The sequence below is a fragment of the Panthera pardus genome, unplaced genomic scaffold (genome assembly GCF_024362965.1).
Source record: "Panthera pardus isolate Hobbes unplaced genomic scaffold, ASM2436296v1 HiC_scaffold_21, whole genome shotgun sequence".
NCBI classification, from domain to species: domain Eukaryota; kingdom Metazoa; phylum Chordata; class Mammalia; order Carnivora; family Felidae; genus Panthera; species Panthera pardus.
This window is the reverse complement of record NW_026526777.1, coordinates 24,175,070-24,196,774: the sequence shown is the minus strand read 5'-3', so window position 1 is coordinate 24,196,774 and position 21,705 is coordinate 24,175,070. Positions and strand designations below refer to the sequence as shown.

Here is a 21,705-nt window from a genome sequence, read left to right as displayed (position 1 = left end):
AGTAACGAGGAAGAAGGGGATTGGTAACATTTCCAAGGTTGTATTCTTGCTAAGAGGTAGACTGTGGTATTTAACAGATGTTTATCAGACTTTCATGTTTATAGAATTGAACAGCTATTTTTCAGCCACATAAAAATGCTGCTTCTACTTAGCACAGTACTATGCTCATGTTTAGGTGTTTCTAGTTTTGTTTTTTAATTCGTTGATTGATATTCACCGCTGTTATTTTCTCAAAGATATAAACAGGAAAATTGAATTCATATTTATTTTCATTACATAATTTTCACCTGAGTGATTTTGCTTTACCTAGCTTCCTTTTAAGGGGAATTGGCAAATGGAGTTTGAAAAACAGAGTAATTTTTTTTTTTCAAATATGGTCCCTGACTTGCAGTTATATGTATAATTCAATTTTTAATTTTGCAATTTCAGTCCATTTCCTCTTGAGTCCTCAGATGTTCAGAATATATGATGACACATCAATATTGGGAGTTTGTTTTTCACAATGGCTAAAGGAAGAATAAAGTGCTTTTATATGGAGATTATAAAATATGTTAAAGTACATATTCTTTTGCTGGACTTAAGACCAAATAAAAGTCATCCTTTTATTCAGTAACTATTGAATTACAGTCACAATGTTGATAGTAAAATTTGCTACCCTTCAAAATCGAATTCAACATAGAAAACACATTTTAATTCACTTTATTATCCTTTAAATTTAAACATACTTCTGTTGGATAGATATGGATTTATTTCCTAGAGATTATTTCAAAATATGTAAGGATTTATAAAAGTATTTGAGCAGAATTGTTAAAGTAAAAGCAAAAATAAACAGCATGCCATTTTAATGAATATCACCTGTTTGGAAAAGGTTAAATTTCAAGTTTGCAATTAAATCTTGCACTAATAGCTTGAAATATGTTAATTAATTGGGTGGTTGGGACCTTCTACAGTCATCTGCTATGCCGTAAAACATTTTCTCTTTAGCTCTGGGAAATACACATTTTGGAAGCATTTTAGGGATTTATGGGTTAATCTCCAGTCTATAGGAGCATTCTGTGATTAGATAATTGCATTACTGGTTCCAAATCATAGAGCTTTAGAGATCAGACCATTTCTTTAATTTTAATGATTATTTAAAGGCTAATCTTTAGAAGATTCACCAAATGACCTGTAGATGTCAGAGAAAATGATTCACTTCATATCTGTCTCCAAAATTTAAAGCAGAAGCTAATACTGAGATCATGCCATTGCATTTTGTTTTATTGATAACAGTTTCAATCATTACTTAATGACCACCAAGATGAACAAGAGGGAAAATACCCTTTATAGTAGTTTATTCAAAATAAAAACTAAGTACTATGTGTGGTTAAATTGAAAATAACTAGTGAGAATGTGGACCTATACTGCCCTAAATTAGAGACATTGATATCATAAAAACATTAGTTGGACTTAAATTAAAAATATTTTATGCAGGGCAAAATATTAACATTTTGAGATTCATAGGCATGAATCAGAAATCTATAATTAGAAGATGATAAGCTTATTGAAAAATGTCAGTATATAAATAGTTACACTTTATATACATGCCACAATGATTTAAGAAAGCCCTCTGAAGGCACTGTATTCCCAGCAGCCCATGCGGTGCCCAGTATGTATAAGCTATGCAAATATTTGTTAAATTAATAAATGGCACCTATCCTCTGCATACTTGTTTTCTAAAGAAAAATATTATTTTCTTATATCTTTATCTCAGTCCTCAGTGAAATAGTACTGTTATTTGTTTTTATAACCAAAGAAGCTGAGTTAGTTTTTAATGGATAATTTTAATAAAATATATTAATCATTTTCAATTTTCATTTGTATAAATTTCATTATATTTATTTCTGTCTTCAGGAAGTTATTTAACAACACTTTGCATGAAATTTATGAAATATTCTTAATTATATAAAACATAAAACTAACAAAAACACAAAGAAGAGGTTAAAGCCATTTTAAAAATTTTTAATTGAACTACAGTTTGCATGTATTATATTAGTTTCAGTTGTACAATATAGTGATTTAACAATTCACACATGATGATATGCTTACCACGGTAAGTGTAGTTACAATCTGTCACCACACAAAATTATTACACTATTATTGACTGTATTTCCTATGTTGTACTTTTCATCCCTGTGATTTATTTTATAATTGGAAGTTTATACCTCTTACCAGATAAAAGGGATTAAGAGGTACAAATCCACTTATTTATTTTTCATTCAAATAGAGATACATTTCATGGAAGTATGTACTTCATTTCTCACGCTCTAGTCCTCTTAATACATTTTAAAGTTAAATTTTCAACTGGCTGGTACTATGATAATAAGCAGAAGTTAGGAAATTTTAAGAATAATCAATATAGTCAAGTGGTCCACTGAAAATTGAATCTTACAATATAGTAAAACCTAATCTTAATATGGCTTGATGTTATGTACAGTCACTGATACTTCAGGTTAGGGTTCTCTATGGACATAATCACTTGTATTATATATAACACCTTTGTCCAATAAGGTAGTGATGCCAATATAACCAAGGTTCTAAGAATACAGGAAGAAGGTGAGTATGATTCAGAAACAATTTTTTTGAGGGGCTTTTTTTTTGAGAGCCCAAAATGAGATAAATTGTATTATATTCTCTCAAATATTTGTTAGAGTCCTTTCAGTTGTCATTTTTAATTGGAATTATCATTAACTGATTTAGGCATCTCTGGCTTTCCAATTTCCAGTGTCCAATTTCCAATGTCCAAAGTGTGACAGATACTACCTTTAAATGAGTATTGCTAGTATTCTAATACTTTTTCTAATACATAACAATTGAAAAATTGGAATTTTATGCTTTGAAATTTCAAATATAAAGCCAAACGGAGGAAAAATGAGATAGTGGTTGGCCATTTGGGGAATGCATCACAGTGGCCTTACCTAGATGAGGCCCATGGTGTAGTGTCTCAGACTCTTCAAATGCATCTGATTTTGTGGAGGCATCCAGAACAGTGCAATTTCAAATCATCTGCTTCATGTTTAGCAAACAAAAGTATGGCTGCGATAGAAGCCATATTGTTAGGGTAGTGACTTTTTTCACATTAAAATCATATGAGTAGAAAAGGAAATTATAATCAGAATTTTATATACATAACAATGGACTCAGAAATAGAGAAAAGGCAGGTATGTGACTTAGAATACTATGTAGTATGTAGTCCATGTTGTGACTAATTTCCAGTGGCAGAATTATCAGAATTTGCCCTTATTGGGAAGGTTGACAATTCATCTCTTCCATTGATCCGGCATACAGAAATCAGTGAAGTTGTGTCTGTTCTGTAAAGCAGTCTGCTTTTTCTTGGAATGGACTTTAAGATATATTTATTATACATTGATAAAAACATATAAATCTTATTTTTATGGATTTTGAATTATCTCCAGGTTTTACCTTTTAATCAAATGCCTAAGAAGCAGACTCCAATTTTTTTTTTCTTAAGAAATTGTAAAGGCTAAGATGGAAGGCTTCTTTTATTATGTTTTTTTTTCCTACTTAATTTAGTTTTCAACAGCTTTCTTGGTTTCCCCATTTCCTTCTTATTCTTCATCTGAGAACAATCTCAGGACATAGACATTTCTGTATCAGCTCAAATAATTAGTCTCCCAAGTCTAGCAAATACTATGTTAATAATTATTCTGTGGCTTGCGCGTATTTATTGCCTGGAGTAGGATTTCAAAATGAGAAAGTTTAAAGTAACGTACCTAGCCAGTTGTGTACTTGAAATGCAGAGACAATTTCCCGGATAGTCTTGCAGGAAATCAGTTTACTCCATGGAACAATATCTCTATTTATGATTTTCTCTCAAAGTATAAATGGTTTGAGGCATTCAACATTGTGGTGTGGATGCTTATTGACTAGGAGGCAATCTTTGCAAACTGTGGTTTTCGGAGATAGTGTATTATATATGTTAAGTAAAAAAATTCTCTCCTTTTTTACTCCATCCACCATATTCCAAGCTTTTGTCCACTGAGTGCAAGAATACTGGGTTTTAATGACAGATATCACACATTATCTCAAATTGTGAATGAAAGCCAATTTTCAGTTAATAAAATTATTTTTGGGCTGACTACCTATGAGAAGCAAGTCCCTTGGCTCAAACAATATGGTACAACTGGAGGGGCCATTGGTGCTTCACACCTGCTCAATCTGTTGGCTCTTTCAGGGTCTTGGACTATGTATTCATAGCACTTATTTCAATTTGTATTTGAACATTTATTGCTATGTTTTTTGTTTTTTGTTTTTTTTATATGAAATTTATTGTCAAATTGGTTTCCATACAACACCCAGTGCTCATCCCATTAGGTGCCCTTCTCCATGCCCTTTACCCACTTTCCCCTTCCCCCCATCAACCCTCAGTTTATTCTCAGTGTTTAAGAGTCTCTTATGGTTTGCCTCCTTCCCTCCGTCTATTGCTATGTTTGTTCATTTTTTTATTCTTCTGACTGATATATAAGCTTTGTGAGAACAGAGACTATTTTTCTTTTGTTCACTACTTTATGCATGATGCCCAATAGGAGAATAGAAGACTTAAAAATTATTGAATGAATGAATAAGGCCTTTGTAACCAAGCTGAGACTTTTCTTCCTACATGAATCGATTTAAAAAGATGCTAGATTTCTGATCTGGGAGGAAACTATTCAAATCTCATTTTGTAGTTGGGGAGACTGAGCATCCCTGAAGATGGAAGAACTTGAAAAGTTCCCAAATATATTTTGGTTCACAAGAGTGCTATCAATTAATGCTAGGACAGTTGGTTCCTCTTCATATCTTCTTTCCATATTATTATATTTCTCTCTCTCTTTTTTGAGGTGGGGAGAGGGGCAGAGACAGAAGGAGAGAGAATCCACTCTCAGTGTGGAACCCGATGAGGGCTTGATCCCACAATCTTGGGATCATGACCTGAGCAGAAATCGAGAGTTGGATGCTCAGCCGACTGAACCACACAGGCGCCACAACGTATTTCTTTTTAAATGATTTATAGTTATGAAGACATATCCACAGAGAAATAAGGATCATGATCTCCTTTTGTAAATGAGAGATAATTTTCTTATTAATATGTAGAGTACTGAAAAGGCCAATAATTATTAAACATTGAAAGAAAGCTTCACTACATTAGTAACTTTCCTTATAGTATTCTGTTAGCATCAGAAGGGACACCTTGTGCTTTAGAAGATATTAGCAGGTGTAAGAAATCCTAAATTGGATTTTGATATCCTTGATAACCCCCTTTGTCACTAACTTGACAAACCATTCTATTCATGATAGCATTTATGTAGTCCTTGTTTTGCACAGAAAGAGTGGAAATAGAGTGTGACCCAACCGAGGTCTCTGTGTAGTCCCTTATTTGAGACTTTCCTTTGCTTTTGAATTGCTACTTGAGAAGGGTAAATTTTGAATGACCAAAATATACTTGGGAGGAAACAGTGTTTCTAGGATCAAAGGGAGAAGTAAGCTGTCTGAACCCCTTTGTTTCATTGCAGTGTTTTCTGTTATAAGTCGTATGGTTTTAAGCCTTGGTTTATAAGATCTCAATAACTTGATTATTCATCAAAGCACATTAGTAGAGTGGAAGATTCTCTTATAATATCCCTCTAACATGTGAAAGTTCAGATAGAGAGTGGAAGTAACTGACTTTGGCTCAGACACAGAGAATTGTTAAATACGTTAAAAAGTATGTTCTTGATAAATTGTTGAAGATTGCAATATAGTCACAATCTCTACTTTTTTTCTATTTCATTTAATAAATGTGCACGTAGAGTTATGCTAGATATGATGAAAATTCAATGAGGAAATAAGAAACATATGGTCTCAAGGATTATATATGTCTTTTCTCTTATTTATTTCAACAGTTTCCTTCTTTTCTGGTTAATACAACTCATGTTCCAAGTTTGAGTTTGGAAATGTTAAAGAGTTCCAGGATGTTAAGTTTAAAAATGAACTTAGCTGTTGAATGGTAGTGTTGATGTTAGTCCTGGAAACTCAAATGATGTCCAAATACATTACATAGTAACTACCAATCACCTACTTATCCCTGTTTTTCCGCTTGGCTACTGCTGGTGTTTATGATACTATTCAGAGTCAGAATGAGTTTTTCCTGGCAGCATGTACTGTTAGCCCAAACTCTGGTGTTTTAGAAAGATGTTTTATGGACTAAAGTTTTAAATCAGAATATTATTTCTGTTGATCCTCATTTGCAATCACTGTGGAATAAATAAATAGGAACATGGGATAGGGTATCCCTTTCCTAAGAGGGGAAAAAAGAATAATGAAGATTTGTTTACTGAAAAAACTCACTTTGCAGTGTTGAGCAAAGGAAGCTGAACCACAAATTTGAGTTTCTTTTTTTTTCTTTTTCTTTTATTTTCAAGTTTTTACTTAAATTCTACTTATTTAATGTACAGTGTAATGTTAGTTTCAGGTGTAGAAGTTAGTGATTCATCACTTACATACGACACCCAGTGCTCATCATAACAAGTGCCTTTCTTAATACCCATCACCTATTTAACCCATCCCCCAGCCCACCTCCCTTCCAGTAATCTTCAGTTTGTTCTCCATAGATAAGAGTCTGTTTCTTGGTTTGCCTCTCTCTCCCTCTCTTTTTTTTTATTCCTGTATGTTCATCTGTTTTGTTTCTTAAATTCCACATATGAGTGAAATCATATGGTATTTGTTTTTCTCTGACTGACTTATTTCGCTTAGCCTAATACACTCTGGCTCCATCCATGTCATTGCAAATGGCAAGATTTCATTCTTTTTTATGTCTGAGTAACATTCCAATATATGTATAGATATCACATCTTCTTTAGTCATTCTTCGGTCAATGGGCACTCGAGCTGTTTCCGTACTTTGGCTATTGTTGATGATGCTGCTGTAAATTTTGGGGTGCATGTATCCCTTCAAATCAGTATTTTTGTATTCTTTGGGCAAATACCTTCTAGTGCAATGGCTGGGTTGTAGGGTAGTTCTATTTTTAACATTTTGAGGGCCCTCCATACTGTTGTACAGAGTAGCTGCACCAGTTTGCATTCCCTTTCTCCACATCCTCTCCAACACCTGTTGTTTCTTATGTTGTTGATTTTAGCAACTCTGACAGGTGTGAGGTGATATCGCATTCTAGTTTTGATTTGTATTTCCCTGATGATCAGTGATAATGAGCATCTTTTCATGTGTCTGTTGGCCATCTGCATATTTTCTTTGGAAAAATATCTATTCATGGCTTGTATCCATTTTTTTAATTTAATTTTATTTTTTCTTAAAAAAATTTTTTTTTAACATTTATTTATTTTTGGGACAGAGAGAGACAGAGCATGAATGGGGGAGGGGCAGAGAGAGAGGGAGACACAGAATCGGAAGCAGGCTCCAGGCTCTGAGCCATCAGCCCAGAGCCCGACGCGGGGCTCGAACTCACGAGCCGCGAGATCGTGACCTGAGCCGAAGTCGGACGCTCAACCGACTGAGCCACCCAAGCGCCCCTTGTGTCCATTTTTAAACTAGATTATTTGTTTTTTGGGTGTTTAGTTTGATAAGTTCTTTATATATTTTGGATACTAACCCTTTATGAGTTATGGCATTTGCAAATATCTTCTCCCATTGTGTAGGTTGCCTTTTTAAAAACGTTTATTTATTTTTGAGAGTGAGACAGAGCATGAGTCAGAGAGGGGCAAAGAGGGAGGAAGACACAGAATCTGAAGCAGGCTCCAGGCTCTGAGCTGTCCACACAGAGCCCCATGTGGGGCTTGAACTTGTGAACCTTGAGATCATGACCTGAGCAGAAGTCAGATGCTTAACCGACTAAGCCACCCTGGTGCCCCACCTTTTGGTTTTGTTGATTGTTTCCTTTGCTGTGCAGAAGCTTTTTATTTGATGACATCCCAATAGTTTAATTTTGCTTTCATTTCCCTTGCTTCAGGAGACATAACTAGTAAGAAATTCCTATGACCCAAGTCAAAGAGATTACTCCCTGTATTTTCCTCTAGGATTTTGATGGTTTTCTGTCTCACATTTAGGTCTTTTATCCATTTTGAATTTATTTATGTGTATGGTATAAGAAAGTGCTCCAGTTACTTTCTTTTCCATGTTGCTGTCCTGTTTTCCCTTCATTTTTTTTTTTTTTTTTTTTTTTTTTTTTGAAGAGACTGTCTTTTTCCCATTGGGTATTCTTTACTGCTTTGTTGAGGATCAGTTGCCCATATAGTTGTGGGTTCATATCTCGGTTCTCTATTCTGTTCCAGTGATCTATGTGACTGTTTTTGTGCCTGTACTATCCTGTCTTGATCACTACAGCTTTGTAATATAACTTGAAGCCCAGAATTATGATGCCTCCAGCTTTCCTTTTCATTTTCAAGATTGCTTTGGCTACTCAGGGTCTTTTATGGTTCCATACAAATTTTAAGATTGTTTGTTCTAGCTCTGTGAAAAATGCTGGTGGTATTTTGATAGGGGTTGCATTGAATGTGTAGATTGTTTTGGGTAGTACAGACATTTTAATAATATTTGTCCCTCCAAGCCATGAGCCTGGAATGTTTTTCCATTTCTTTGTGTCCTTTTCAATGTCTTTCATCAGCGTTTTATAGTTTTCCGAGTACAGATCTTTTTACCTCTTTGGTTAGGTTTATTCCTAAGTATCTTATGGTTTTTGGTGCAATTGTAAATGGGATTGATTCCTTGATTTCCCTTTCTGCTGCTTTATTATTGGTGTATAGAAATACAACAGATTTTTGTAATTGGTTTTTTATCTTGTGAACAATTTGGGCTTCTTGACAACTAGGCATAATCAGAGCAAGAAAGTTAATGCACAGATAAGCCTATCCAGGTACTCCTCGTTACCACTTTATAGAACTTCCAAAAACTGGGAAATACTGTTTCAGCCTTCATTTTCTCATTTCTGCCAGCAGCCATTGCTGAAATAAAGACATCTCTGATTACTTCATTGAGAGAGACTCTAGTACAGACCCACTAGAGATTCTGTTGAAATAATCACTGGGCTCTTGAGTTGTTTTTGTTATTTGAGTAAACTTATCACAGATCTACATTTCTCAGTGATAATCCTTTGAAACTTAACTGGAATGTCTGTTGCTTTAGGGCGAACTTTTATCACACTCGTGTGATAATAATGGTTATCATATTATCCCAGGGTACTAATTCTGTGAGAAAGAAAACATTAATTGAGAGTTTTTTGCATGCCAATTTCTACACTAGGTATTTCACCTGAATTCTCATTTTATTCTCATTAATATTAGGAAGTTGGAATTACCATCCCCATTTTGCCACCTACAGAAAACTGTAGGTCTCAGAACAGGGAAATACCATAGGTGCCTTCAAAGTCCCACAGCCAGGCAGTCTTATCGTTGGATTTAAATGCAAGTTGTGTGGCTGTGAAGTTTGTACATGTTCCTTAACATTACAGTCTCCAGATGGCAACCTGTCTTTCTGGAAGTGTGCTTGGGGATTCTGCTCTGAGAGCTGTGAGGATATATTTTCCCTGATGAGGCTGGGAGAAAAGAATGGGACTTAGTTCAGTTGAGTTAAAGAAAATGCCCCCCCAAGCTCTAAACATCAAAACCCGCACATTGTATTTGAAAGAATGGAAGAAACACCTCCCACAGACTCTTCAGAAGAATAAAACTTATGAGGATATTAGATAATATGGTTCTTGATCCCTGGGTGGTGATAAGGTCAAAAGTTTATGTTCCATAAAATCTTTATTTACAGTAAATATTTGGCCTTTTAAAGTTCTTGTTTGGAACCTCAGAAATAATCCTGGGAAGTAGGCAAGGGGCTGAAGTCTAATTGGCTGAACTAATTAGTAAGTTGAAGTTAGGACAAGAGTCTCTCACTTCTGACTCTGAAGATGATGTGATTTCAAGCATGACGTATTTTGAAATGACCTAATGTCACCAGAGAGCAGCTGTTTGGATCTTTGTAAATGACATTCAGAAAGTGAGTTTGAATGGATAAGCATTTTAGGAAATAAAATGGTGGTTAAACTTTGTGATAGTGATGTTACTTGGTACAAATGACGGATCTTGTTTTGTTAATGTTTTATTTTTATTACATATAAATACATGGTCATTATGGGAAAGTTAGAGAATACTGATTAACAATAATCCAGAAATCTCAAAAAACCCCATAATTTCACAAATTTTAGAAATTCACAAAATGCTAAGAATTTGATGTGTAACACTTCAGATTTTCCCTCCCTATATTTCAATGTATAGATTTTTCCAAACAGGGTCAAACCACAATAGTATTTGGCAAGTGTTTTTGTTTGTTTGTTTGTTTGTTTACTTGTTGCTTTGCCACTTAATAATATATCAAAGTAGCTTTCCATCATTTGTGATGGCATACTATTCCATACTATTGATGCATCAAGAAATATCTGATTTTTATTACTAGGCAATTACATTGCTTTGATTTTTCACAATCAGAACAAGATTATCATGAATAAGGCTACCAAAAATGTTTTTTTTTTTTAAGTTTATTTGAGAGAGAGAGAGAGAGAGAGAGAGAGAGAGAGCAAGGGAGGGGCAGAGAGGGAGGTGCAGAGCCTGATGTAGGGCTCAAACTCACAAAGCGGGAGATCATGACTTAATCTGAAACTAGGAGTTGGACGCTCAACTGACTGAGCCACCTAGATGCCCTCCAAAAATGCTTATGATGAGTAAGGCAACAAAAGAAGTATATATACTGCTGTGTACCATTGTTTTTATACAGATTGCTAATATCTTCCTAACATTTTCTTGCTCTTTAATGAGACTTGTACATTTTATATATTTCTCCACATTTATTGTGTTCCTCAATACGTCAGGCATTTCCTAGGGTGGATGAAACATCATTGTCCTCTTGGAATTTAGCATTCAGATTGTATACATTTTTGTTTTTATTGTAGAAAGCCCTTGCTGCTTGAATTATGATCACTCATATTTTTCTGGGTTGTAAGGCTCGTGTGTTTGGTAGACATGGTCTCAATATCATGGACTTCCTTATTTAACATCTGATTTTGTTTACTAGGTTACATTTTCGGACACAAGTAATGTGCTCTATAATTTGAACACCAAACATCCTGAGACTAAATAAAGATAAATAAAATATTTTTAGAAAGAAGCAGAGAGGAATATTGTGACAACTTACTTGCTATTAATGAATGCACAGTGTTCTGTAAAATAATCATGTTAACCAGTACACTGGTCTTCTTGTATCATCAACATTTCCTTAATAGTCTGTCAAGCAATGCTGAGTCAAAGATAGCATTAAAGAAATTAGAATCAGCTGCTGGAGCTGAAATGTTTACATCCTATAAAATCTTTCCAAAGTAATGGTAAAAACAAAAGACTCAGTTCCTTTGATCATGCGACTGGATGAAGGGAGTTTGTGGTTGTAAACAAATTTCTTTCTCTTGAACAAATACTTGAGCAGAAGATCATAATGTCTCCACAGCTAGTTCCTTGCGGGTCCACATTTGTGCCTTTTCCACGACTTCAGCCATCAATATCGGATTCAAGAAAAAGGTACTGTAGGGTAGGCTGTAGCATCAGGGGGTTTAAATAATGAAAATGTTTGAATGTTTTTGTTGACATAGATAAAGCTATCACTATTTGCTTTTATTTATTCATCTAAAATAGAGTACTTTTAATAATCCATAGATTCAGTGAGCTTATCTTGCATGTTTTAAATATATTTACTTTAATGATCAACCAGAGATACACATTTCCAAAAATTCTCTTTAGCATTAGTGATATTCAATTCAGCAATTTATTTTTGAGATGCCCAATTGAGTTTATACCTTAGGATAATATGAGTATATATGATTGAGTACACATCATTATCAAAATGCTCTAATTCAACATAATACCCTTTCTCTAACATTATTACTTAAATGAAAGGTATTTTCAATGTGTTATGCCCAAAATTTTCTCTAAAAAAAGCCATTCAGTTACATTATTTAAGGTACATGTTCAAGAGTTAGATATTTTTGTATAGCATAGTTGTAAACATGAAAGGTATGGGGCAATCTAATGCACAGTTGTATCCTGCCTGACTTTTTCTGTTTTTGACGAACTACAATAGCTTTATGTCCAAATGCGTTCATCTACTCCTGCTCCTTTTATCAGTACTTTTAAGGCTGGATTGCCAGCTTTCAGATGGGGTTGTTACAAATACATTGATGTCACCAGTCAAGGGAATAATTCTACCTAATGAGCAAGGGAAGTGCTAGCCAATTTTTATTACTGACAAGCAGTCATGAGCCAGCAAGAAGGAATCTCCCACAGAAGATAAATCTCTACTCCATTAATGATTGTATTTTTTATGATCAACACTTAAAACTAAAATGCTTTTTCCTTAAATGGAGTATGGTAAAGTAAGTGTTTGGGTAATAACCCATAATGAGTAAAGATTTATTACATTTCCTTTTGGTTCTTTAGTCAATAATACTTTCTTTGACTTGGATATCATTAGAAATTAGAAGTCAGTGTATGCCATTTCTGTTTGATCCTTGATTGAAAAGAAACTTGATTACTCTGAGAAATGTGAGGAAAGGCTCATATGTGATTTGTTTTCGCAATTATAATGGCACCTTAGAATTTTTTGTTGTGCTTGGAGGAAAACAAAGGGTAATAAAATTAATGGTATCTGTAGACCGTTTTTCAGCCTTTGTAAGTACTTGGGGCTACCCAGAATTGTAACATTGGGTGGAAAATGTGTGTTCGGAGTAATTCCACATCTTATTCTCACTCTCCAGAGAATATTATTTTATGCAAAATCTGAAGGATTTGTCTTTCTGTGGATATACAGTGATCACAGCACTGATGTACTAAACAAATTGAAAAGTTATTTGAAAATGAGACAGGAAATTCTGACATAAAAAACATAAGCTTTTAATTTTTTATCTGGAAGTGGCCATTCTCTCATAGAAGTGATTATGGGGATCATTAGACTAGTGACATGGTGGCTGTCATTCCATTATTGATCATTATCCTGTGGTTTTCTTTTCAAAAATGCTTATTACAGGTAGTTAATCAAAATCCATTTGAGGCTAAGAAAGTTGGTAAGTTAAAAGTAAGGGAGAAATGGCAGGAGAAGTTTGGTACGTTATCAAGAGCCATGACCTAAGAACCAGACTTATGCTTGGGTCTTGCTCTGTCACTGAATATGAAGGGGATGTACCTCATTTCAAATTGTTTATTTACTTTTGAGTTTCAGTTTGCTACCTATGAATAAAATTTAGCTCTAAAGAATTTCTTGTGTGGAAGAAGTTATGACCCTAGTGTTTGTACAAGATAAATTATAAGGAATTGGGGAGTAAATCTTCAAAATCCATTTTATTTTCACTATTACATTGCACTTTTATTAGATCTCAGCTTCATGACTTGCTAGCAGTGTGACCTTGGACAACAAACTGAACTCTGTGAGCCTCACCAATCTCATCTGTGTAATGAGGCTAATCATTCTTAGCTCACATAATTTTTGTAATATTAAAATTTTACAAATACATGCCTAGCATATAGCAGGCATATATTAAAATGGTATGATTGATTAATACAATACGAGTCCATTTGGGGAATGAAAATTTTCACTGGTGTTGAAAATATTTTTTATCATGTTCATGTTAGTCATTGGGGATTGTTTTTTCTATTTCATTTTTACCTATATTTGTCAATTTCCTACTAAAGGCCTTGCACATAAAAAGGATAGAATGATTGAACCAAATAACTGTTGAAGATGCAAAGTGGAAAACAGATTTCTTGAATAGTTTCTTGACCCCCACATTGGACATTTTCATGCCAACTACTCAACAAATTAGGAAATAGTTTTAACATCTGCAGATTATAGTGGGAAATTAATTCAACTTTATGCTTTATATATTTCTTGATATGAATTCTGTGTCTTCACATGTACCAGCAACTTTATTTCACATTAAATTATTTAAACTAATTGAAACTTTTCAAATTGTAACTTTATACTCTTTATTTAAATGTAAGTTCCTGAGTAATTAAGTGTATATCTATCATATGCTGGAAATATATGCTACTTTCAAAGAGCACATGCTGACTTACAAGTGGAATAATGGTTTCCTATTAATATTCTTCCCCATAAAAGAAATTCAGGCAGCTTTTAAAGTACTTGAAGTTGTAAAGTTAATGGCCTCATTTTTAGGATATTTGTTAGAGTATTAATATCATTGATTTAATGTCACCCTGTTTTGCTAGTAAAGTGTTGTTATTTACATGTGAATAATTACGAACACATTTCAGGTAATTTTCCCCAACTTTGTGGTGGTATGATGCATTTCTGTGTGTGCATTTAAAGCCTAGTAATACTTATACTTTAATAACTAAAGGCAAATTACTGAAGCTACTAAACAGCTCTCATAAATGCTAGCATGTCCACCTTTCTCCATTAAAATGAGTAAGAGATAATTTGCCATTTCAAAAGATCTTTTGTTTCTTCAACAGAAACTTGTGAGGGATATACTGTAGAATCAACACGGTAAGGGGGATACAAAAAAGTGCAAGACAGTCAGTGCCTTTGTGTTGGTAACGTTTGGCGACCAGTCAAGAATACTCTAGATCATTCAAGTAAACTATAAGGGAGGTTCTGACCGAGTGTCAGACAGTATTACTTCAAATTTTATCTGTATTTATGTAATATGTACACATATATGTGTGTGAACATTTGATTTGTTCACAGTTATATAAATTTGCACATACACACGTACAGTCAATTCTTCTTCTTTGCACTAGTTAGGGTCGGTTAAGCCTCCACAAACACTGAATTAATGAATATAGGGCTGTTGTTCCTAAATCATTACAGGATTGTGTTCCTGCAAGCCTCTGGTCATATTTTCTTCAGCTGATCAATACGTAACTTTGTTTTATGTGTGTTTGTATATTTATTCCAAATATGTATGTATATATATATATATGTGTATGTGTGTGTGTGTGTGTGTGTGTGTATGTATATATATATATATATATATATACACTTTGTATATATATATTCTAAATATATATGTGTATATAATTCCAAATATATTTTCCAAATATATTTTCCAAATATATAATATATACACACTATATATATCCATATATATGGAATAATATACACATATATATTTAGAATATATATACACAAAGTGTATATGTATATATATACACATATATGTATATTCCAAATAACTAAATATATGCAATATTTTTTTTTATAATAAAACACTGAGAAAGGTTTCGTATTTTCTTGATTCTGGATAACATGACCATAAATTTCGTTGGCTTCCGGCCTTGGAACAGTGTTGTCCATTACACTTTTCTTTGTATTAGTTATCATCTTATGAATCTACAAATTTAGCCAATTTTCCATCTTTTCCAAAGCTTCATCATGCACTGTGGATGTTAATTAAACATTTTCAGAGCAGGCTCATGTATAGATTGATGGATTTCCTCTTCCTGTTTCTTTTTTTTTTTAAATGTTTATTTATTTATTTTTGAGAGAGACAGAGAGAGAGAGAGTGAGCAGGGAGAGAGAGAGAGAGAGAGAGATAGGGAGGGGCAGAAAAAGAGGGAGACAGAATCCCAAGCAGGCTCTATGCTCTCAGCACAGAGCCCAATGCAGGGCTTGAACTCACGAACCGTGAGATCATGATCTGAGCCGAAACCGAGTTGGTCGCTTGCCCCTCCTCTTCCTTTTTCTGCATGAACATTGAACTCACAACTGATAATGGTATAATTCATTTCTGAAGAAAGCTTATTTAACAAACGCATTTTTTCTGTAAGGCTCATCAAAAATTTCTTGCATTTGGTACACTAGATAGCACCTTAGCATTACTGCTTAAGGATTATTTTATTTTATTTTATTATTTTATTTTATTTTATTTTGAGAGAGAGAGAGAGAGAGAGACATAGTATGCAAGCAGGGGAGAGGAGCAGAGGAGGAGAGAGGTTAATCTGAGCAGGCTCCACTCTGAGCATGGGCTTGATCCCATGACCATGGGATCATGACCTGAGGCAAAATCAAGAGTTGGACACTCAACCTACTGAGCCACCCAAGCGCCCCAGGATTATTTTAAGCAGTGAAATCACCAACAAAAAAGCACAAAGAACATGCAAGCATGACACTAAATAAACCACAGAAGAGACACTTGTTTAAAGTATAGGAGCTTAAAAAAGGAAGGCAAAGTGTCACCTAATTCAACCCCATCTGGAGATTGGCCCTAAAGAAGACTCAAATTGTTTGCTGCTTTATGAAAATCCACAGATGATCATGAAAATGCTGTGAAGGTTGATTTGATCATGTTCTATCTGTCTACTCACTATTCTCCAACAATCAAAAACAACTGAATCTCTGATCCTTTTCTGGTATTTGCTTTCCTGTTAAATGGTACTCCCATCTAATCAGATGTTCTAGTTAGAAATCTGGTAGTAAGATTTGACTTCCTGTTCTTCATAGGGACCAAACAAATTACCAAATTGACTTCTTTCTATTCCTAAGTAAGTGTTTCTTTTGTTCATTTAACATCATCTTTTTTTCTGGACTAGTGGGTTTTCTCACATTTAATCTTGACCCTTTCGTGCAGTCTCTATGCTGATATAAACTATTGAAAATCACAGACATAACAAATAATTCTCTATTTAAATGACTGCCCATTACCTTTAAAGTCCAAGTTCAAACTCCTTAGTTTGATTTACAAAACCATAGTACCTTTTCTTGATCACTTTTTTTCTCACTTTTTTACACTCCAGTTATAATATAAAAAAGATGAAAAACTGATGATTATATAATAAAACACTCATTTATAAAAGTTGAAACAGCATTTGATTTAAATTAATTTTTTCTAAGGTAGAAGACAGTTTATTTAACACAAAATTACATCTAATTTGGTTGTCCTCCTTCCTGTAGCTGGAGATATATGTAAAATGAAATTTTGATAGCTAAGAACTGCCTCAATTGATACTCAAAATATTAAATTTAATAGTGTCAGTATAGAAATGTCCTAACGCAATTCTAATGTCATTTTCAGTATTATTTATGATAAAAATACTTAAGATACAAGAACATGAAGATCTTGGGGTACCTGGATGGCTCAGTCGGTTAAGTGTCCAACTTTGGTTCAGGTCATGATCTCCCAGTTCATGGGTTCAAGCCCTGCGTTGGACTCTGTGCTGACAGCTTGGAGCCTGGAGCCTGCTTTGGATCCTGTGTCTCCCTCTCTGTCTGCCCCTCCCGGCTCATGCTCTGTCTGTTTCTCCCTCTCTCAAAAATAAATAAACATTAAAAAAATTTAAAAAAAAGGACATGAAGATCTTGCTTAATTAACACTGCAAATAAATAAGACTTTAATATGAACTTTATTATTTTACACAGTATCATACATTCATCATATCATATTTTACATCATGTCATACATCATATTGCCTTTTCAGTGGATATTATTTTATAGCACTGGCATCCATTTGCTTATTCTTGGTAATGATTCTTCATTTCTCACTGGGAAACTTCCTATTCCTAACTCTCAGTCCGTGGACTTTAGTGTCCTCCTCTACCCAAACTGTAATCCAAAATCCCTAATTTGAGATTGGAGAATATGAACAAGGCTAAGCCAGAGAACTTCATCTCCTGTCTTCAGTGTTTAATTTAGAGATGGGTATGTGATACAATCAGATCCATTGAAACTCAGTGGAAGCTTTTCTTGAAATTATGGTAAAAACTTGCTTCTTTTTCTTTCTGGACTTAACATGAACCTTTGAGTAGATTCTTTTTCTCAGTTGCAGACCAGAGTCCTAAGTGATATAACATATAACAAATAACATAGTTAAGGCATCTGCAATTTTAAAACTCAAAGCATAGACATGTAAGATTTAGTAACTTCATTACTCTGCAGATTTTACTGATTCCTCATGTACTATAACATTGTTTTGGTATAAGTACATCAGAAACTGATGGCATCTGTAATAATAATACTTTTTGTGTATGTATGATCTTTTAGCTTTTATATGTAATAGACTCTTAACTCAGGGACAATTAATTTTTTCACTTGCATTAGTTTTTAATTTTTTGTTAACATGAATTAACATGAAGTTAATTTACAAACAAGTTAATAAGAGAAAAATGTAGAATTTTCAAAAATTCATGAAGAAAGTGAAAGCTGGTTTGAAGTACAATTGCCAAGTATAGATTCTTTCTGCATAAACATATCAGCTAAATATAATTTATAGAGATATTTATATTCTGTGGTATATTGTTAGACAAAACTACAAGTATTGTTGGAATTTCTTTTTTTTTCTTTAAATAGGAAAAATGTGATTGCATCATTAATGAGAAAAATTCCATTATAATTGATTCTCAGTTATTTTCACAAGGTGTATCTATAGTCAGGTTTGATTTCATATCAACTTCTGTTTATAAAGAACACCTTTCTTGTTAATGGTAAGTTAATGATTGCTCAATTTTTATGGATGTAAGAGTGAAATATGCATATTTTCATGAATACTAGAGTTTTAGGTAAGTTTGCATACAATTAGTATTCTTGAGTTTATCACCTATTTTATAATGTGGAATGACTGCTAACAGAAACCTAACAGCCTTATATTTAGAAGGCCTCTTATTGGGGGTCAGAATGTGAGGTGACAGCCTTCAGAGTTCTGCTGACAAACCTTGGGATCACTTGAAAAGATCACGCTGTAGTTATTCCTATAGTTGTGGATGCTAGTAAAGTTATCTTCTTCTCAAAAACACTATAAAGGCTTTACAACAGACTCTTTATAGTTTCTTTCCCTAAATACGGACAATGATGGGGAGCCAGGACTAAAATTTTCTCCATGTTCCTGGAGTATTTTAAAAAATATTTTTCATTTTTCCTAAACCAGAGACATGGGTTATGACAAGAGGCTGAATCTCTAGAATACACCAAGTTATTTATTGTGGCTTTGTTTCTCTCTCTCTCTTTTTTTTAACCACATAAGCAGCTAGAAGCGTTTTATTTATGTATTTATTTTATTTTATTTCTTTTCCTTTCTTTTTTATTTTTTAAAATTTACATCCAAATTAGTTAGCATATAGTGCAACAATGATTTCAGGAGTAGATTCCTTAGTGCTCTTGCCCATTTAGCCCATCCCCGCTCCCAAAACCCCTCCAGTAACCCTCAGTTTGTTCTTCGTATTTATGAGTCTCTTCTGTTTTGTTCCCCTCCCTGTTTTTATATGATTTATATTTCCCTTCCCTTATGTTCATCTGTTTTGTCTCTTAAAGTCCTCATATGAGTGAAGTCATATGGTTTTTGTCTTTCTCTGACTAATTTCACTTAGCATAATACCCTCCAGTTCCATCCATGTGTTTGCTAATGGCAAGATTTCATTCTTTTTGATTGCCGAGTAATACTCCCTGTATGTATGTGTGTGTGTGTGTGTGTGTGTGTGTATCTATATCTATATATCTATATATCTATATATCTATATATCTATATCTATATCTATATCTATATCTATATATCTATCTATATCTATATCTATATCTTTATCTATTCATCCATCAATGGACATTTGGGCTCTTTCATACTTTGGCTATTGTTGATAGTCCTGCTATAAATATGGGGGTGCATGTGTCCCTTTGAAACAGCACACCCGTATCCTGTGGATAAATGCCTAGTAGTGCAATTGCTGGGTCGTAGGGTAGTTCTATTTTTAATCGTTTGAGGAACCTCCATGCTGTTTTCCAGAGTGGCTGCACCAGCTTGGATTCCCACCAACAATGCAAAAGAGATCCTCTTTCTCCACATCCTCGCCAATATCTGTTGTTGCCTGAGTTGTTAATGTTAGCCATTCTGACAGGTGTGAGGTGGTATCTCATGGTAGTTTTGATTTGTGTTTCCCTGATGATGAGTGATGTTGAGCATTTTTTCATGTGTCGGTTGGCCATCTGGATGTCTTTTTTTGGAGAAGTGTCTATTCATGTCTTTTGCCCATTTCTTCACTGGATTATTTGTGTTTTGGGTGTTGAGTTTGGTAAGTTCTTTATAGATTTTGGATACTAACCCTTTATCTGATATGTTGTCTGCAAATATCTTCTCCCATTCTGTCGGTTTTGTTTTAGTTTTGCTGATTGTTTCCTTCGCTGTGCAGAAGCTTTTTATTTTGATGAGGTCCCAGTAGTTCATTTTTGCTTTTGTTTCCCTTGCCTCTGGAGACGTGTTGAGTAAGAAGTTGCTGCGGCCAAGATCAAAGAGGTTTTTGCCTGCTTTCTCCTTGAGGATTTTGATGGTTTCCTGTCTTACATTGAGGTCTTTCATCCATTTTGAGTTTCTTTTTGTGTATGGTGTAAGAAAGTGGTCCAGGTTCATCGTTCTGCATGTGTCTGTCCAGCTTTCCCAGTACCACTTGCTGAAGAGACTGTCTTTATTCCACTGGATATTCTTTCCTGCTTTGTCAAAGAATAGTTGGCCATACGGTTGTGGGTCCATTTCTGGTTTCTCTATTCTGTTCCATTGATCTGAGTGTCTGTTCTTGTGCCAGTACCATACTGTCATGATGATTTCAGCTTTGTAGTATAGCTTGAAGTCTGGGATTGTGATGCATCCTGCTTTGGTTTTCTTTTTCAAGATTGCTTTGGCTATTTGGGGTCTTTTCTGGTTCCATACAAACTTTAGGATTATTTGTTCTAGCTCTGTGAAGAATGCTGGTGTTATTTTGATAGGGATTGCATTGAATATGTAGATTGCTTTGGGTAGTATCAGCATTTTAACAATATTTGTTTTTCCTATCCAGGAGCATGGAATCTTTTTCCATGTTTTTGTGTCTTCTTCAGTTTCTTTCATAAGCTTTCTATGGTTTTCAGTGTATAGATTTTTCACCTCTTTGGTTAGATTTATTCCTAGGTATTTTATGTTTTTTTTTTTGTGCAATTGTAAATGGGACCGATTCCTTGATTTCTCTTTCACTTCATTGACAATAAGCATATGATCCTCTCAATAGATGCAGAGAAAGCATTTGACAAAATACAGCATCCTTTCTTGATAAAAACCGTTAAGAAAGTAGGTATAGAAGGATCGTATCTCGAGGTCATAAAAGCCATATATAAACGACCTAATGCTAATATCATCCTCAATGGGGAAAAACTGAGAGCTTTCCCCCTAAGGTCAGGAACAAAACAAGGATGTCCACTCTCACCACTGTTATTCAATGTAGTATTGGAAGTCTTAGCCTCTGCAATCAGACAACACAAAGAAATAAGAGGTATCCAAATCAGCCAGGAGGAGGTCAAACTTTCACTCTTTGCAGATGACGTGATAACTCTGTATGGAAAACCCAAAAGATTCCACCAAGAAACTGCTAGAATTGATTCATGAATTCAGCAAAGTTGCAGGATATACAATCAACACACAGAAATCGGTTGCATTCCTATATACCATCATTTGTTTTTTGAGATGAGTTATATTCATTTTTGTTTCCTCTCTTATAAACTGATGCTTGAAATTCAAACTTATTTGGTTCAGGAGATATTTTACATGTTTCATTTCAGGGGCAGATAGTTTCATGATTCAAAAAGGGATGTTTTAACAGAGTTAACTAAAGTGATAGTTTTGAAATTTAATGATATATTAATATGTAAATGAAAAATTCCAACAAAATTAAATAAATGGTAAC

The 21,705-nt window shown here is 34.1% G+C and overlaps 1 protein-coding gene across 8 annotated transcripts in view; it reads left to right on the top strand.

Annotated features, from left to right (window-relative positions):
- The window catches only part of KCNT2 (potassium sodium-activated channel subfamily T member 2), a 364,046-nt gene that overhangs the window by 64,033 nt on the left and 278,308 nt on the right, over nucleotides 1–21,705 (top strand). The window lies entirely within an intron of this gene.